We start from the raw sequence: 17,593 nt of genomic DNA, 5'->3' as shown, positions 1-17,593 counted from the left end.
TGGCAAGCATCCTTTCACATAAGGAATTTCTCTGTGCACCCTTTCAGATTATCAGTATTCGGAGAACTCTAGTCAGAAGATGGGAAGGATATATTCAGGCAGTGGCTAGACACCGTAGCTATATGGCCACAGCCACAATCATCGCATAACAAAGAAAGGAAATGTCCCTCTTAAGGGACACATCAGTATTCAGTCGTGTAACATGTCTGTCCTTACTTGTATGGCTCTCAAACGTTTCCACTAAAGGTAAAAATATTTTAAGGTAGTGATGCCAAACAAGAAAATGGATTTCCTGCCTAAAAGTAAAAACACCAAATCTGTTCATTTTTTCTAGTTAAAACCACATCACTGTGCAAATGAAGTGTTTTCTGAATGTTAATGCTTTTATTGCACATACTGCAACAGCACAAGTTGTGTATGTCCGTGCGAAAGCAAAATAAACAGAAGCCCCAAACCTCGGTTGCCTTACTAATATAATTTAGAAGAAGCCTACAAAAAGTAGCCGACATGCAGTCTGATACAGAGCCATCTACTGGGAGCACACAGTCTTAGGAGGCAATGAGAACTACTTTCTGGATCCCAGTGACATGAACAGCATTTCTTTCCACAAAGAGATGTTTATTAGCAACACCGCCCAGCTTCCTGAGCTGCTAGCAACAGCCTCACTGTAAAACTGGGTATGGAAAATGTGGACATGTACAACATCCAGATTGTTTGTGGTGCTGTCTAAAAGAAAAGGGGATTTTCAGACAGAAGCAAACATCCCAGCGCATTAAAACAAGGCCACCTCCATTACCAATGAATTTTGCTCACCTTACTTGCAACTCGATTGATCCTTTACATACAGTCAGTGAATCCGATGAGAAGAAAAAGAAAAAAAGGTACCTGTCCGCAGATTTCTTCTGGCGATGCAACGTTTGTAAGCAGAACAGAAAGGTCCAGGGTGTGAACGGGAAACTTCTCCAAAGCGTGCAACACCACGGGTGCCACGTAAGAAACCTGGCCGTACCGTTCTTTTCCTACTATTAGCAGACGGGGCTGGCATGATGTTGGTTCGCAGAAAGCACTCCTAGAACAAGAGTTAAGAAAACAAGCTTATAAATGAGGTGCTGAATAGACACACAGATGTTCCAAGTAATTTTCCTATAGACTTTCTTTTCCCTCCCCAAATAATCCAAATGGCAGCGGTACATTAAATACATGTAAGATTTCCAGTTAAGTTATTCACTCATTCCAATTGTTTCACCTTCTTCCCTTGTGTTTCCTATTCTTTAGTAAACCAAGACTGCAAATTAATATCCCTGCAATCTTGCTTTACTTTATTATAAATTTATTATTTATTATATATTTATTATTTACTTTATTATAAATTTATTTTTATTTAAAAATAAATTGGTGAGGAGCATTTGTTTCCCCACTACAATCAGGCTGTACCTCTGCTGGCTTAAATCAAAGATGCTAGAGACTTAGCCTTGCTCTAAAGCACAGAAAATCTTCTGGACAGCACAGCAATAGAAACGGAGAAAAATAACTGATCCAGCTGTGACAACATGATCTAACTTTCCAACTGTGGGCTTGCATGACTTCCACACTAAAATATCACAAGATTAACACAACTTGGTGGCTTAACAAATAAAGACACCATTCAATTTTTTCTCAAGGTGTTTTAACAAGCCCTTTCTCTGTTTTCTTTCTGCTACATAATTCACTACTGGTTTAACAATCCTGGAAAACAGAAGGGCAAAAGGTGGCAACACAAACCCATTAAGTTGGGGTATTTTTAGCTAAAAGGACAGACTGCACATTTATGTGGTCTTGAGTCTTTCAAAGAATGCCATGGATTAAGTCAACGTGTTCTGGTAGTCTACGGATCACTTTGGCTTACGAAGAGAAGCCTGGGCTTTTCAATTTGGTCATTCAGAGCAACTTCATTATAACTTTAGTCCCTCCACCCTTTCTTCTTGTGAATACCAAGCACCCCTTCAACACACAAACTTGATGTTGCCCCTTCCTCTACCACCCCTCGCACTTTTAACAGCTGGAACTGTTTACAAAGACTCAGCAGACCTGAGAATTTAAATGTAACAGGGATCTACCTTTCTTTACCTGCTGAAACAGAGGCATTTTTTCTCTGGTCCGTCAGGCATTCCATCTTTTAATTCATCTCCAGAAACCAAGGATGCATCGTCATCACTGTCAAACATATCATCTTGTAAAATAGGATTGAAATGCTCTGAAAGGCAAAAGAGGTTTGTTAACTTTCCTGAATAGCCTTTGTCTCTTTCTCTTCCATTAATACAGCTTCTAAATCAGTGCCAAAACCCTTTCTTCATTTGAGAGCACACACTGAAAGCTATTTCCTAGAGTTCATCCCACCACAGATCTAAGGAGATGGCACAAGGCCCTACAAAGCTGTACTAAATCCCACTGATGTGTACGTGTAAGGTACGCTACTCTTGGTGATTTTTTTCTCCCCCTTAGAATAAAGGAGATTACGAACAATTTCTGCAGTTGCTAAATAGCTTAAAAAAAAAACAACAACAACAACAAACAAGACCATTTCTTTCTGGAGGAGGTTCCCACAATGAAAGCACAGGGATAAAGGATGTGATGGCCACAGAATTCCATTCATCTAGTAAGTATCAATGCTAATTGATCTCACGTGCACGTGTATAGTACGATCCACAAACATTTAAATTAGGAGACTGGTTAAAAATGATGATAGCTAAAACAATATTTAGCTTAGACCAGTTATACTTGTATCCTGGTCCTGACATTCTTCAGAAAGGAATTAGAAACATTGACCTAGAAATGCTTCCCCTCCAAAGATCTGAGTTTTGATTTTTTAAAGAAAAATAGGTGCCTTATACTTCAAACCTCAAGTCAACCTCTACAAATGCTAATTATCTTAGCTGCCGTCAGAAGCAGGATGCTTCAGTAGAGAACGCATCGTCCTTTACTGTGTATTGAGTCATTCAGAGCTTCCATTTGGCATTTCAGTTTCGAATCCACAATAAAACCTATGCGTTATATTCCAGACTTGCCCAAAAGAAAGACATGCACATGCAAATAATAAAATTCTACCACCATTATGTCTGAAAGCTATAAGTTGATTGCACAAACCACAAGTTTTTGCTTTAGCAGAATTATAAAGAAGTGGATGCTGTGGTTATACCTTGCTGTCGGTCCTCCTTTAGTGCAAGCTGTGCATGCGGGAAGATCTTCTGCACAACTTGTAAAATATTCTCTACTGATCTTTGAAAAAGTGGCTTGAAAATGGGTGAGAGTGCTTGTACGGGCGAAGTCTCGATCCTGTTTGAAGCTGGAACAACCTTCTTCATAGCCATGAAAAAGTCCTTTGCTTTTATTTTAATAGAATTAACGTCTAGTAGCAACTTCTCCCTACTTGCATAAATCTGAGGATAGCATCGGCGTAGAGAGCACAGCGCAGCTTCAGTACAGAGGGATTTGATATCTGCACCACAGTCTCCTAACAAACAAAAATCAAACGTTACATCAGTCAAGGCCCAGGTTTACAACATGCAACATTTAAAGAATTTGTAATGCCAAAACCAAACAGCTTAACAGGGAATTCAAAGTGCTACCGCTTGTGAGGAATGTTTTAACATTTCGTGTCCATAAAGAACAATTCTGTTTGAATCCTGTCTGCCTCTGGGCCCTGCACTGGCAATTTAATTCTTGAACCACAGATGCAGTGTGTCCCAGTCTCCCCCTCATTCTAGTCAATTTATCAAGTCTTCAGAAAATACTCCTTAAATTTATGAACCTGTTTGCTTTTGTTATTCCGGACTTCTATTTCTAACAGTTACAGCCTTTTTTTTCCTGTCTTCTTGGAGATTAACTTAACACTGCTATAGATGTGACTGTCCCTGTGAATGGCTGGGGAAGAATGTTTTAATTACTCGTGAAGTGTCAATAAGAAAGCTGTTTGTGTTTGATGTCTGGGAGTTTCATAACAACTGATAACAACTAGTGACTGTTATGGGATACTATGCAGACCTTTGGTATCTGGCCAGGGGGCCAAGAGATTAAGAGGAAGAAAAAAGAAGCTGAAGGACGGCTGGCAGACAAGACCTGCAGAAAATGTTCTATAAACTTGGTACAGTGCCAAAGGAGTACAAACAGGAAGGACTTGGAGAAGAAGACTACGAGCCTTCAGCATGAAAGACCCCTAGAGACCCCCAGAGGAGACTGATGCGCATGCTCCAGTAGGAGGGACTGGACCCCGGAGGCTAATTATAATAATCTAATTCTTCTGGAAGTAGTAATGAATATGTATTAGTCTAGGAGCATAAAAATCAGCTGCTTGATGTAACTGGTGTGTGCCCTGGTGGAGCGGAGACTCTCAGTGCACCCAGCACTGTTTGCTTACCTCTATTCTTTTATATTCTTCTAATAAATCCTATTTTTTTATTTAATCCTAATTTGAATCCTGAGCCATTTATACCACTCTCTGCAGGGAAGTTTCATGTTGCTCACTGCCTGATATCCTGCGCTTATGCAGCTGAAGCAGACTCCTCATCAAAAACTATACTCTTGAGGAAGATGCCCCAGAACCATTTAATGTTCTCAGACAACAAGAGGAACGACAATAAAGAGTAAATAGATGAAAGCATCTCACTCAGATTGCTATGAAGGTGTGCCAGCTGCTTCGTTGACTAGTTGTGCAACAAGGCACAAGAGCATGGGTACTGCCTGGTACAAGCTAGGTTCTTTACAACTTGGTCACAAGCAAGAATCCATTTTAATTTCAGTCTTACCAATGCATTTCTCAGCTAGTTCATCAAGCAACATGTCCAGTGGCTGAGGGGTCCAGTCACGAGTATGAATCTTGACAATTTCTTTTCTAGCCTGGAAGCAAAATCATTGCATTTTAGCTTGTCCCAAGTTTTCCTTAAAAATACCAACAAGAAACAAACAAACCAAAAGGCAAACAAGTAAACAAAAAACAAAACAGTCCTCCCTCAAAACCCCTCATCTAATAATACACTTTTCTTACTTGCTCAACTTTCAAGTATTTTACAGTTATTTAATATACACTCTGCATTGTCAACCAGGAAATTGAATAGTTCTTATTTGTTATACTGAACTTTTTCTAGGAACCTACAGTGAAAGAAAAGGCATTTATAGCTTCAATAACAAGTTTCCAAACTACGAGACCTAAGGACCCAGAGGAAAATACTGTAATGAAAAATTTATCCAGAAACATTTCTTTGCTGTCCAAAAAACTTCTCTAAAACTTAGCAAGCTTTCATTGGGACAGTCTCATTACTTCATCACATTTGCTTTCCAGTCAGTAAATTCACAGAAAGCACTTCTGGCACAATGCTTCCAATTGCTACAATTACTATAAAGAAGAAAAGAATTATGACTCAAACTACTACCACCGAGCAGGGGCACAATCAAATGCAAACACGTCCCCTATTCATTCATAAGCGAAGGATTGAGACCAAAAACACAACTTCATGATGAAAACACCCAAGTGGACTAAATAATTAAGCAAACAGGTACAACTTTGGGAATGAAAGGTTTGATTATAGAACTAACTACTTGGTGGTATCATCCTGACCATATATATCCAGTACCAGATTTGTCCTCCATGGAACAACGCAGTGTCTCCACGTATCACTCTTTTGTTCAAGTTGTCATTTTTTTTTTTTCCTATAAAGTTGGACTTTGCCATGGTAGCACTAACGTTGAATTTAAGTTCTCACCTCTTTATCTGGCAAGTTGAAGAGGAAGTGTCTGCCAAAGCGTCCTGGTCTTCGTAAAGCAGGATCTATAGAATCCAGTCTGTTAGTAGCTCCGATTACCACGATCTCCCCTCTGTTATCTATGCCGTCCAGAAGGATCAGAAGAGTTGAAACAATGGAACTAACAGAAAAATATAAGTTTTACTTACTGGTTCAGTAAATTTTGTTACATTCCACATGACTTTCTTGATGCCGGAATAACCTTCTTCCTAGTGGTCATTCAAAACTGGGAAAAAAATAGTCTACCAAGTCGGGGTTTTTTTGATTTGATAATAAATCTGCAGACTGTTAAGTCATCAAGCACTTCAAGACTGTTTGAAATAATCTCTACGTTAATATAAAAGGAGTACCGCACACTTCTGCTCAGGAAGAAAATCACGGAAAATGTCAACTTTGATTTTAGATGTTGAATTTGTTGCAGTGAGATCTTCCTCATCGCACGATTCTATTTGGATTTAAACCATATTATCTATGGAGAGACCAAGATTAGGACAAGAACAGCACAGAGTTCAGCATGAAGCCAATCAGGAGCTCAAGTTTGTATTCTTTGTATTCCACTTTATCCTTCTCTTGCTGGAAGGACCTGCTTTTTGACTCTCCTTCTCTTCACTAGGAGCATGCTCCCTCTTGCTTTGGTAATGCTCTTTCTCAGTGGTTTTAGTCTTGTCCTCTGTATCTTGGCATCTCTCTGTAACAGCTGAGGAGGAAAGGTTTTTAGAGCTACATTCAGTGTCAGACTCGAGAGAGGAAGTATGCTGCAATTTCTCACCAGGCTCACAAGACTCTTTGCCGTACAAAACGGTTTCTTTTGAAATGAGGTCACGTTCTTTTGATCATCTTGCTTTCTCCTTGTCTCCACCGTCATCACATTGGTACTATGCGAGGTATTCATCGTTCCCAGGAGAGTTCGGAGGGTCCACGACACTGCACAAAATAAAATCACATTTCTCACTTCTGCTGAAGAACGTGAATATTAAGAGTAAAACCTTCCAAAGGCAAACAAACAAACAAAAACCTCCGGACTACAGGAACCCTCGCAAAGATATGCCATTTAGAAACCTCTCCGGTGATTAGGACACCTTCTTCAGCTCCCAGAGAAAGTGCTTTTTCCCCTCTTGCTTCTGAAGCCATTGCACTAAAAAAGCAAACGCATCTGTCTCCCTCCACATGCTGCTCTGATTAAGAGCCAGAATATTCAAAGCCACTCGATTTGTTCTCCCCACATAGCCGAAAAAACACCAGTTGAAACAGTTTTCTACCTCTCTCCACGAATTTACATTCACATATCCTATGACTGCAAAAATAGAAGGCGGGGCTCAGGAGGAACAGCCAGTGCTGGAATTAAAAAAAAGCAGCCTGTTTCTTCAGAGTCTTAAGCCTATGCTACTAGGAACAAAACAAAACAAAACAAAACAAGAGGAGAGGAGAACAACAGCGGGAAATTTACCTATTCTCCACGTGTTCAATTGCAAAGCCTCCTCTGGAGGATCAACAGTTGTGAATTCAGTGTGCTTAGGAGAAATCAGATCTACATCTGAACCGCAACTATTTCAGTAGTATCACGAACTTCTGTTACTCTGAAGAAGCAGTCAGCACCGTTTCTATGTTAGGAAAGAGCTGAACAGAGTCTGTTATTCACATCAAGTAGTCAGGCAGGTTTCTTTAGGAAGGCTGGGTTTCACTAGAACATTACTAGCCTGTAAGCCTCATGGCATCACCTTCCATCTTGACTGCTGAACCTCCTTGATCCCTACTATCTTTGCCAAGATACAGCTGTCCACATTTACTTTTCCTACTAGGCTGGACTGAATTTAAGAAGATCTTGCATCTAAGAAAGGGAACAAAAGCTGCTGCCCAGCAGCGTCTGGCTCAGGGAGGAGTGAGAAAGCTCTGTGCAGCCCCCAAGGTCTTGTGTGCCCCAAGCATCCTTGCTTGCAGGGCAGTAGAAGATGCAGAAAAGGCCTTACCTTAGTGGAAGCACTGCCCTGCAGGAGCTCCAACATCCCTCTCAGCAGCACACTGTAGCCCCCAAATGCCCCCGAAAGGGCACATTTCAGCTACTGGGAAGGAAATGAGCTCGCTATAGGTGAGCTACCCGCTCAAGGCCCAGGTGTCTGTGAGGCGGTGTTGGCAAGGAGTCCTGTTGTGTGAGTCCATTCTTTGTGGGTGCTCCGTCCCCACAAGGCTTGCTTTTCAAGGCCCAGGAGAGTCTTGTGGGCACTGGCCTGGGGTCCCAGGCTGAGCCAGCTGCTGCCTGGCAATCAGGGAGGCTCGCTCGGTGTCTTGGCTTGGGTTTGCGTGGCCAGGCTGTGGGAGCGGGGGGCTGCAGGGGTGTCCTCTGTGAGGAGAATGCAGCAGCTGCCCCATGGGAGCTCAGGGCCGCTTCCGGGAGGCTCCTTCCAGGAGGGACCCACCCGCTGCTGCCCAGAACGCAGAGCAAAAGGATGATGTTTGCGCCTGGGGGAGAACCCATCTAAGAAAGGGAACAAAAGCTGCTGCCCAGCAGCGTGTGGCTCAGGGAGGAGTGAGAAAGCTCTGTGCAGCCCCCAAGGTCCGTGCAGCAGGAGGCAGGAGGTGCTCCAGGCTCACAGCAGCAGTTCCCCTGCGGCCTGTGCAGGGAGAGGCCCCTGGTGGAGCAGGCTGTCCCCCTGCAGCCCATGGGTCCCCCGTGGAGCAGATCTCCACGCTGCAGCCCCCCTGTGGCTGGAGGAGCCCCCAGTGGAGCAGGTGGCTGTGGCCTGGAGGAGGCCGCGGCCTGTGGAGAGCCCCCACAGGAGCAGGCCCCGGGCTGGACTGGAACAGGCTGTGCTGAGCCTGCTTTGCCCGTGACGCTCCTTGTGGAGTGATCTCCCTGTCCTTCTGGCAGCCCTTGAGCCCTTGCCAGCCTCTTTTCTCCCCTTGGCGTTGGAGGAGGGGCAGGGAGAGAGCGCTTGTGCTGGAGCTCAGCTGGCCGGCTGAGGAAAACCACCACGGCTCTGTCTTGCCGCTGCTGCAGCACGCTGGTAGCAGCCAGCACCGTCTGTTCTTCGAGCCTCAGCAAGCCCACAGCATCTTCCCAGAAGGGATCCCTTTCCTTCACGCCTCCAGAGGCTGAGGGCTTGTGCCCCGTTTGCAAGCGCTTTCTCAGTGCCCCCTTCCCCAGAGAAGGATCCCAGCTGCTTGGCTTCCCTGCCCTCTGCTGCCAGGCTCCCGCAGCTGCTATCCCAGCAGCGCAGCAGCCAGCTGACAATGTGCTCACCTGGAGGACAGCTGCAATCTTGTCCCATGGCTCGCAGCTCGCCCAGGGATGGGGATCACCTGCTTCCTGCTGCTTTTCTCTCTGCTCTCCTTTCCAACAGCTTCCTGTGCCCTGGGATGGCCCTACCTTGGGGTAGGCTGCCTCGCCTTCCTCTTGCTCCTTCCCCTTCTTGGGAGGACTTTCTGCCCTTCCGAAACGAGATGACTTCTGCATGCATTCCTTCCCTTTGTGTATTGGCGCCTGAGACAGCAATGGGGTCGTCCCCGGAGCCAGCTCTCAGGGCCTGTGCCAGGCTTGGAGGGGCTGCAGGGAACATGCCAGGGGCTGGAGGGGCTGCAGGGAACATGCCAGGGGCTGGAGGGGCTGGATGTGAAGTACTATCAGTAAAGAATTTCTTTCTAAAATATATTAGAAATCTAACTTTTCAGTGTAAAGCTATTAGTCCATGTCCTGTCACTCCAGGCCCTGATAAAGACCCCCTCCCCAGCTTTCCTATAGGTTGCCTTTAAGTACAGGAAGGCTCTCAGCCTGGCACACAGTAAAAGTGATGGCAGATCCTTCACTATATTATTTGAATTTCACGTAAATAGAACAGACTATCAACTTACTTAGGAGAAGTAATACAATTTCAGAACTATTCAAAACCAAAGGCATTCCAAACTAAGTTTAAGTTCAGAGGAAATCCAAAGAAAAAACTAATTTTGAAACTAATAATCAGAGACCATAATCTTCTTCAAATGATAGATTTTCCTCCTGTACTGGGTAATTTTGATCTGTCTTTAATGATCATCCAGACATGGCTTTGACACCGAGTATCTTGCTTTGCCTCTGCATTAAGTCTTCTTCTCATGTGAGGTAAATGTCCTGCTCTTATGGGATGGGCCTAGGAGACATACGCGCTGTGTCTCATGATGCTTGGATATCATCTTAATTCTGGGTGAAGATGAAAGGTCTCACTGCTTCCTGAACAGGGAAGTGGATGTCTGCAGTTAAGAACCCTCTGTCTAATCTAGAAACATGAAGGAAGGAGTTTGCTGGATTGCAAGTGACAGTGAAGAAAGCCACAGGTGACATATCAGACTGATTAAAATGTTATTTAGCTCAGGGCATGGCAAATGAAGTGGAGCTGGAATAGTTTGACGACTGTAATTACGCTCACTATCACTGTGACTTGTTTATAGGATGGTAATGCCTAAAGGTCCCGCTGGAGCCTGAAACAAGGTTGTGCTGGGTGCTGCACGTGCATATCTCAGTAGCGCTTTGATAGCTAGTGATACAAACAGACAAAACAGAGATTGAAAGGAGAAACGGGGGGACAGAGATAAGAAGATCTTCCTGCAGGTCATTTAGGGTATGAGCCAGGACTTCAGTGCATCCAGCTCTCTAGTGCTCTGCTGGCCCAGTGAGATGAATGGAAAACATTGCAGCCTAGGAAAAATAGTGCTTCTTCTAATTCTTTGGCCAGTTTTGATGATTTAGGACTGCTCTATTTATTTATTTATTTATTTTACTTTCCCCACTTGTGCTGGAGAAGGTGAACTTTTTAAATACCTATTCTGAATTCAAATATCATTTTCATTGTTATGTTTCTGTTTTGTTGGCACTATTCGTAATGACTTCTACCCTTCAGTGGAAGCAAAAGCTTATCATACCATAAAAGTGGAAAGGTCACAGAAAACTTCAGAGCTTTTGAAGAAAGCTGAGGAAAATCCATTCCCTGTTCTAGGCAGAGAGAGTGGCTGATTTCCAGACAGGTAAATGGGCAGGATAAGGCCACTTCATGTCCGCTGATGGCCAGTTGTATGGACCGCGAAGATAATGGACTAGCAGCACAAGAGACAGTGCCAATAATCTAATCCAATACAATCTATTTCAAGTGGTAGAGACCTGATACTCTACGACAATGTGAGGAAGACCAAACTGTCAGGCAAACTTTGAGATGATCATGTTCAGGATCTAAAACTCTTAAGACAAGTGTCAACACAGGAAGGGTGAAATAAAGGCATGAATGCCATACAAGTACTGATAAATCCAGGAAGTCTGGAAACCAGGGCAGATGGATGGAATAAGATGGTGCTTTGTGTTAGCAAGAAGCAGAGGTTAGGGAAATGTTATGGGTCAGCAATAGAGTGGTTTTGTGCAAATCGCTGCTAAAGAAAGACAGCCTTGCTAGCCTGCTCTTTGCTCTTAGCTCCAGTCTACAGTTATCAGACACATAAACAATAATGGGAATTACGGGAGACTTCAACTTCCCAGCAAAAGACTGAAAGATGATTACCACTTATTCTCATACAGATATACTATGTGATGGATTTCTTCACAAAAGTGAAAAAATATAAGACCATTTTAGACTTGGCTCCTGTACGGGTTTAAATGTAGTAAGATTTGAATAAAGTCTGATCATGAGCTGACTTTTCTCATTTTACATTTCAAGACAGACAACACCAGGCTTAGAACGAAGGTTTTGAGGCTTACAAATGCAAACTTTGAAATCTAAGGAAATGAATCATTGAGTCTGACTAAGCATCTCTGGGACTGGAGTGCAGAGAAGGCAGAGTTAAAATTCAAAATTCAGATGGGAAAAAAGCAATGAGAAAAGGTACATTTCAGAGGTTAAAAACTGCAAAAATAAAGTACGAATGACCCAAAACCTCCTTCACGTAGGAAATTAAACAATAATAGTAAATGATACTTAAGCCACAGAAACCAGGGGGAACAAAGAGAACAAATTAGGACAGTTGCATACTCGAGGCAAAAATAGATCAAAAGTTAATGATGTCTCAAATGCTGCAAATCTTATTTCCTGCATCTAACAGCAACAACAATGTGATATTAAGGGCAGTGACAGGATTCCCATTGCAAATGAGGGTAGGGCACTAGGCACAACATCATCTGAGGTGAAATAAAAATCTACAGTGATTCAAGTGAAAAATGACAAGCTGATATCTACCTAGCCTATTAACAGCATTGGCACACAGAACAACAAGTCATGTAGGAAAAATACATCACAACTGTGCAAATCAGGGATAGTCCCCAGAATGGGAGAGTAACAAATATACTTCTGTCCAGGAGAATGTAAAGAGTGATCCAGACAAGTGCAGGCCTGTTAGTTTGACATCAACGCTGAGCAAAGTTTTGTAGCAAGAAGAGATAAGACTAGGAAAGTAGCGGGTAATGTGGAATTTACAAGATAATTTATTAAAGCTAATTTGTTTCCAGAGAATTTAGTAGCTTGCCTTTGTAGGACCAGTGCTCCCCTACACAGGGGATGAACTACATCTATTTCACTTTCTGTGAGCTTCTGATACATTATCTATGGATTTGGGCTTTGGGGCTGCAAGTGAATCAAGGGAGTTTGCAATTGTTCACACTGTTCGAAGAGGGAATTACCGGCAAAGGAGAGGTTCCCTGTAGTGATTCTCAGAGACAGTTCTGAAACTGCAGCTGCTAAGGAGGCAAAGACTCATGGAGAAATGTAGGCTGGAAGGGACCTCTGAAAACCCAACCTCCTATTCAGAGCAGAGATGACTTCAAATTTAGGTATGTTCAGTATGGACATGGTGGCCGAAGACTAAAAATTACATATGAGCTTTGAGATTTCCAGGTGACATAAAGTTGGGAAGTACTACCGAGCCTGACAGGAGGATATCCCTTGTGATTGAAATGGTTCAGGTGAAGTGACATTTGATAATACAAAGCAGAGCCATGCTAAGAGATTCTCAACCAAGGGTGGTTTTTTTTTTTTTTCTTTTTTTTTTTTTTTTTTTTGTCATGTTTGCTATATGGCAGTCAGGAGTTTAAAACAAACAATAAAACAACAAAACCCCATGTTCATGCACTGTTAACAGAAGAACTGAAAAAGTTAAGTGGTTATATGGTGTGTATGGCTATTCTTTTTTTTTTTTTTTTCTCCAGTATAAATACACCTGACAGGGCAGCCCTGCCACACATTTAAGACATGAGGCAAAATTCTGCCACTTGTATTCACATTGAACTTAGGAGGAAGTGTTCAGAAGACAGAAGGAACAAGTTGCCTATTGTGTGGAAGGGAATTAAAGGACATCATTCTGCTCAGCCAGATGCCAGTTGAGAGAAAAATATGATGTCTCTGTGAAAATGCATTTCTTGAGTAAATATCAAGGAGAATTAGGAAATGTGTAAGTTGGGAGATACATCTGAAATGATGATTGCAGTTGGCTTATGAGGAACTTTGGACAGGAAATTGGTAGAAACTTCCCATTTTAAGAATAAAGTGCACCATAGATATGAAGTCAGCATTCACCTAAAGAGTAGAGGCCAACTCAAAGCCCCCACAACAAAGCAGTGGACAAACCAGAACACTAACATGTTGTGGTCTAGAGTCACACAGATATACATAAGTTTACTATACCTAAACATCTGAGGGGTTCCTTTGAGAGGCGGAGGGCTTGTGCCCCATTTCCATTTCCACTCTCAGTGTCCCCTGCCTCAGAGAAGGATCCCAGCTGCTTGGCTTCCCGGGCCTCTGATGCCAGGCTACCAGAGCAGGTATCCCAGCATCGCAGCAAACAGGTGACAATTTGAGTGCCACAGCAGTCCTCATTGCGAGCTGGACGCTCAGGGCACTTGCGGCCACCCACCTTTGTGAGCTCCAAGGCTGACAGTGACTCTCTGCTGAGCTGCCACGGCTCTCGGGTGTCCCGGTGACAGAGCTTTCGGCGCTAAGCTGACTGCCAGGAGAAAAGGCTGCCGTGAAATGGCTGCTCCACAATGCCAGGAGCAAGGTCTGCTGGGCTGGGGGTTCGCAGGGGAGCTCAGCCTTGGGCCTGGCAACTGCGCCTGGAAGCCAGGGACGGCCTTGGTGTGCAGCTGGACACCTGGGCCTGAGAAAGCAAGGTCTCTTTCCAGACACTTGGCACCATCGTCACCCAGTGGCTGTCTGAGGGGGACGAGAGAAATGCACAGCATCTCTTGCTTTCCTGAAAAAGGGATGGATTTTGACCCCAAAGCGAGCTCCTTTCTCTCGGAAGCATCACGTCCTCCTGTCTTTCTTGTATTTGGCTATGACTTTAGGAATCCCTGCAATCCCTGCAGCTGTGTCCCCTGCCAGCTTCTTGTGTGCCCCAAGCATCCTCGCTTGCAGGGCAGTAGAAGATGCAGAAAAGGCCTTGCCTTAGTGGAAGCACTGCCCTGCAGGAGCTCCAACATCCCTCTCAGCAGCACGCTGTAGCCCCCAAATGCCCTCGAAATGGCACATTTCAGCTACTGGGAAGGAAATGAGCTCGCTCAAGGTGAGCTACCCGCTCAAGGCCCAGGTGTCTGTGAGGCGGTGTTGGCAAGGAGTCCTGTTGTGTGAGTCCATTCTTTGTGGGTGCTCCGTCCCCACAAGGCTTGCTTTTCAAGGCCCAGGAGAGTCTTGTGGGCACTGGCCTGGGGTCCCAGGCTGAGCCAGCTGCTGCCTGGCAATCAGGGAGGCTCGCTCGTCTTGGCTTGGGTTTGCGTGGCCAGGCTGTGGGAGCGGGGGGCTGCAGGGGTGTCCTCTGTGAGGAGAATGCAGCAGCTGCCCCATGGGAGCTCAGGGCCGCTGCCAGGAGGCTCCTTCCAGGAGGGACCCACCCGCTGCTGCCCAGAACGCAGAGCAAAAGGATGATGTTTGCGCCTGGGGGAGAGCCCATCTAAGAAAGGGAACAAAAGCTGCTGCCCAGCAGCGTCTGGCTCAGGGAGGAGTGAGAAAGCTCTGTGCAGCCCCCAAGGTCCGTGCAGCAGGAGGCAGGAGGTGCTCCAGGCTCCCAGCAGCAGTTCCCCTGCGGCCTGTGCAGGGAGAGGCCCCTGGTGGAGCAGGCTGTCCCCCTGCAGCCCATGGGTCCCCCGTGGAGCAGATCTCCACGCTGCAGCCCCCCTGTGGCTGGAGGAGCCCCCGGTGGAGCAGGTGGCTGTGGCCTGGAGGAGGCCGCGGCCTGTGGAGAGCCCCCGCAGGAGCAGGCCCCGGGCTGGACTGGAACAGGCTGTGCTGAGCCTGCTTTGCCCGTGACGCTCCTTGTGGAGTGATCTCCCTGTCCTTCTGGCAGCCCTTGAGCCCTTGCCAGCCTCTTTTCTCCCCTTGGCGTTGGAGGAGGGGCAGGGAGAGAGCGCTTGTGCTGGAGCTCAGCTGCCCAGCTGAGGAAAACCACCACGGCTCTGTCTTGCCGCTGCTGCAGCACGCTGGTAGCAGCCAGCACCGTCTGTTCTTCGAGCCTCAGCAAGCCCACAGCATCTTCCCAGAAGGGATCCCTTTCCTTCACGCCTCCAGAGGCTGAGGGCTTGTGCCCTGTTTTCAAGCGCTTTCTCAGTGCCCCCTTCCCCAGAGAAGGATCCCAGCTGCTTGGCTTCCCTGCCCTCTGCTGCCAGGCTCCCGCAGCTGCTATCCCAGCAGCGCAGCAGCCAGCTGACAATGTGCTCGCCTGGAGGACAGCTGCAATCTTGTCCCATGGCTCGCAGCTCACCCAGGGATGGGGATCACCTGCTTCCTGCTGCTTTTCTATCTAATCTCCTTTCCAACAGCCTCCTGTGCCCTGGGATGGCCCTACCTTGGGGTAGGCTGCCTCGCCTTCCTCTTGCTCCTTCTTCTTCTTGGGAGGACTTTCTGCCCTTCCGAAACGAGATGACTTCTGCATGCATTCCTTCCCCTTGTGTGTATTGGTGCCTGAGACAGCAGCGGGGTCGTCCCCGGAGCCAGCTGTAGGGCCTGTGCCAGGCTTGGAGGGGCTGCAGGGAACATGCCAGGGGCTGGAGGGGCTGCAGGGAACATGCCAGGGGCTCGAGGGGCTGCAGGGAACATGCCAGGGGCTCGAGGGGCCGCAGGGTGTGTGACAAGGCTTTGAGGGGCCTCAGGTCCTGCCGCAGTGGTTGAAGTCGATGCAGGGAACATCAGAGTTGTTGGAGGGGCTGCAGGTAAAATGCCAGGGCTTGCAGCAGCTGCAGGCTGCGTCACAGCTTTGCATCAGGTCAAGACGCATTTTCCTAGAACCATACATTTCCTCCTGAAGGGGCTGAAGAGCATGGAATGGTCTTCAAAATGCACAGAGCAGACCCCAGCAAATGTAGAGCTGCTGCTAGCAAGTAGGTAACTTTATTGTTCCTGTTGTTAATTTTGTTTCACAACAACAGATGCAAATATGTATCTTGAATGAGGGCAAAGGTGACCTTGGATCTGAAGCACACAGGCGTTCGCTAGTGTCCCCCCATCCGGAGTGAATCCAGAACGACTCGGAAGGAAAAATAAAATCCAAACCAGGGCGTTGTGATAAAGAGAGTTTAATAGGGTAGAAAAGGAATAAAAACCAACAAAATAATAAATAATGATACTTACAGTTTATAAGATATTAATATATAAAAATATTTAATGCTATTAAATACTTATAATTTTATAATAATAAAACAATGCCGTACTGTACAACACAGTCAATAAAGTGGATTTAATTAAATAAATAAGAAAACCAATAAATTAAATGAAAATTTAAAAATTTAAATTTAATACAAATAAAACCCATTTGTCCCATTCCAATGAATTGCTATCCCCATCATCACTTCCCATCCCACTGATCATTTGCTATCCCAAAGACCTCCCAGTTCTTATCCCCTTGGCATGCCAGTGCAAGAAGAAGTGCTCTGCAGGCAGAGGCCTTGCTGAGTGACCACCTAAGGAGAGGAATTTAATCCAGAAGGCAGGAAAGAAGAGCAATGCCCCGAAAGAAGAAGCAAGTCTTGTCTCTCAGCCCTTTGGTGTCCCAAGCAGCAGTTGCCATGGCCAAGCTTTCCCAGCCCAGCTGCTGCCAGCATCTCCCCAGCTTGCCATTGCCACCTTCCTGGGTGAGGCGCGCGCGCATTTGCCATTGGCGCTGTTGCCATCCCTGTGAGTGGCAAGCCCATCCCCTAGCTCCAGCACGAGAGAGGGGAGAGGGCAAGCGAGAGGGGCAAGGGCTGAGGAGCGTGGCTGAAGCTGGAGCAGGTGCCTGCAGAGGTCTCTGTGCCTGCCTGGGTGCTGCGGGGGCCGTCGAGGAGAAGCCCGAGGTCGGTCACGGGTGGCTGTAATAGTAGGCTATGGCGTGGTCCTTCTGCCGCTGCACGAAGAATTGCACGGGGCCGATCTTGGTCTGGTGGGCCGCCCGCTGCCGCTCCTCCTGGGCCAGCTTCTTCAGGCGCTCCCGCTCGGGACGCTGCTGCGGCGTGATGGGCACCGACTCCTCCTGCTCCTCCAGCGGCGTGGGCGCTGCGTCGCGGCCCGCCCAGGGCCCCACGCAGGGCACGTAGTCCACGCGGGGCTGCGCCGGACGCTGCAGCGTGCGCGGCTGCGTGGGCAGAGCCGGACGCTGCGCTTGGCCCCCTGCGGCTGGCAGGCCCCACACTCTGGGCGCCTGCTCTGGGGGAGCTCTCTGTGCTCCTGTGCTGCCTGGTGGTGCCAGCAGCGCCTGGGCCTTGTGGCCAGCTGGGGGCCGGGGGGCAGCGGGCACAGCGCTGGAGCCTGGCAGCGTCGGCCGGGCCCTGGGCATGCCGCTGGAGGTGGGCTGCGGCTGCACACAGGGCGGCTGGCGCACTGGCCCCAGCGCCTTGGCCCTGGCCCCCA

Source organism: Aythya ferina (assembly GCF_964211825.1).
Source record: "Aythya ferina genome assembly, contig: HAP1_SCAFFOLD_115, whole genome shotgun sequence".
Taxonomy (NCBI): domain Eukaryota; kingdom Metazoa; phylum Chordata; class Aves; order Anseriformes; family Anatidae; genus Aythya; species Aythya ferina.
Note: the sequence above shows the minus strand (reverse complement) of the source record.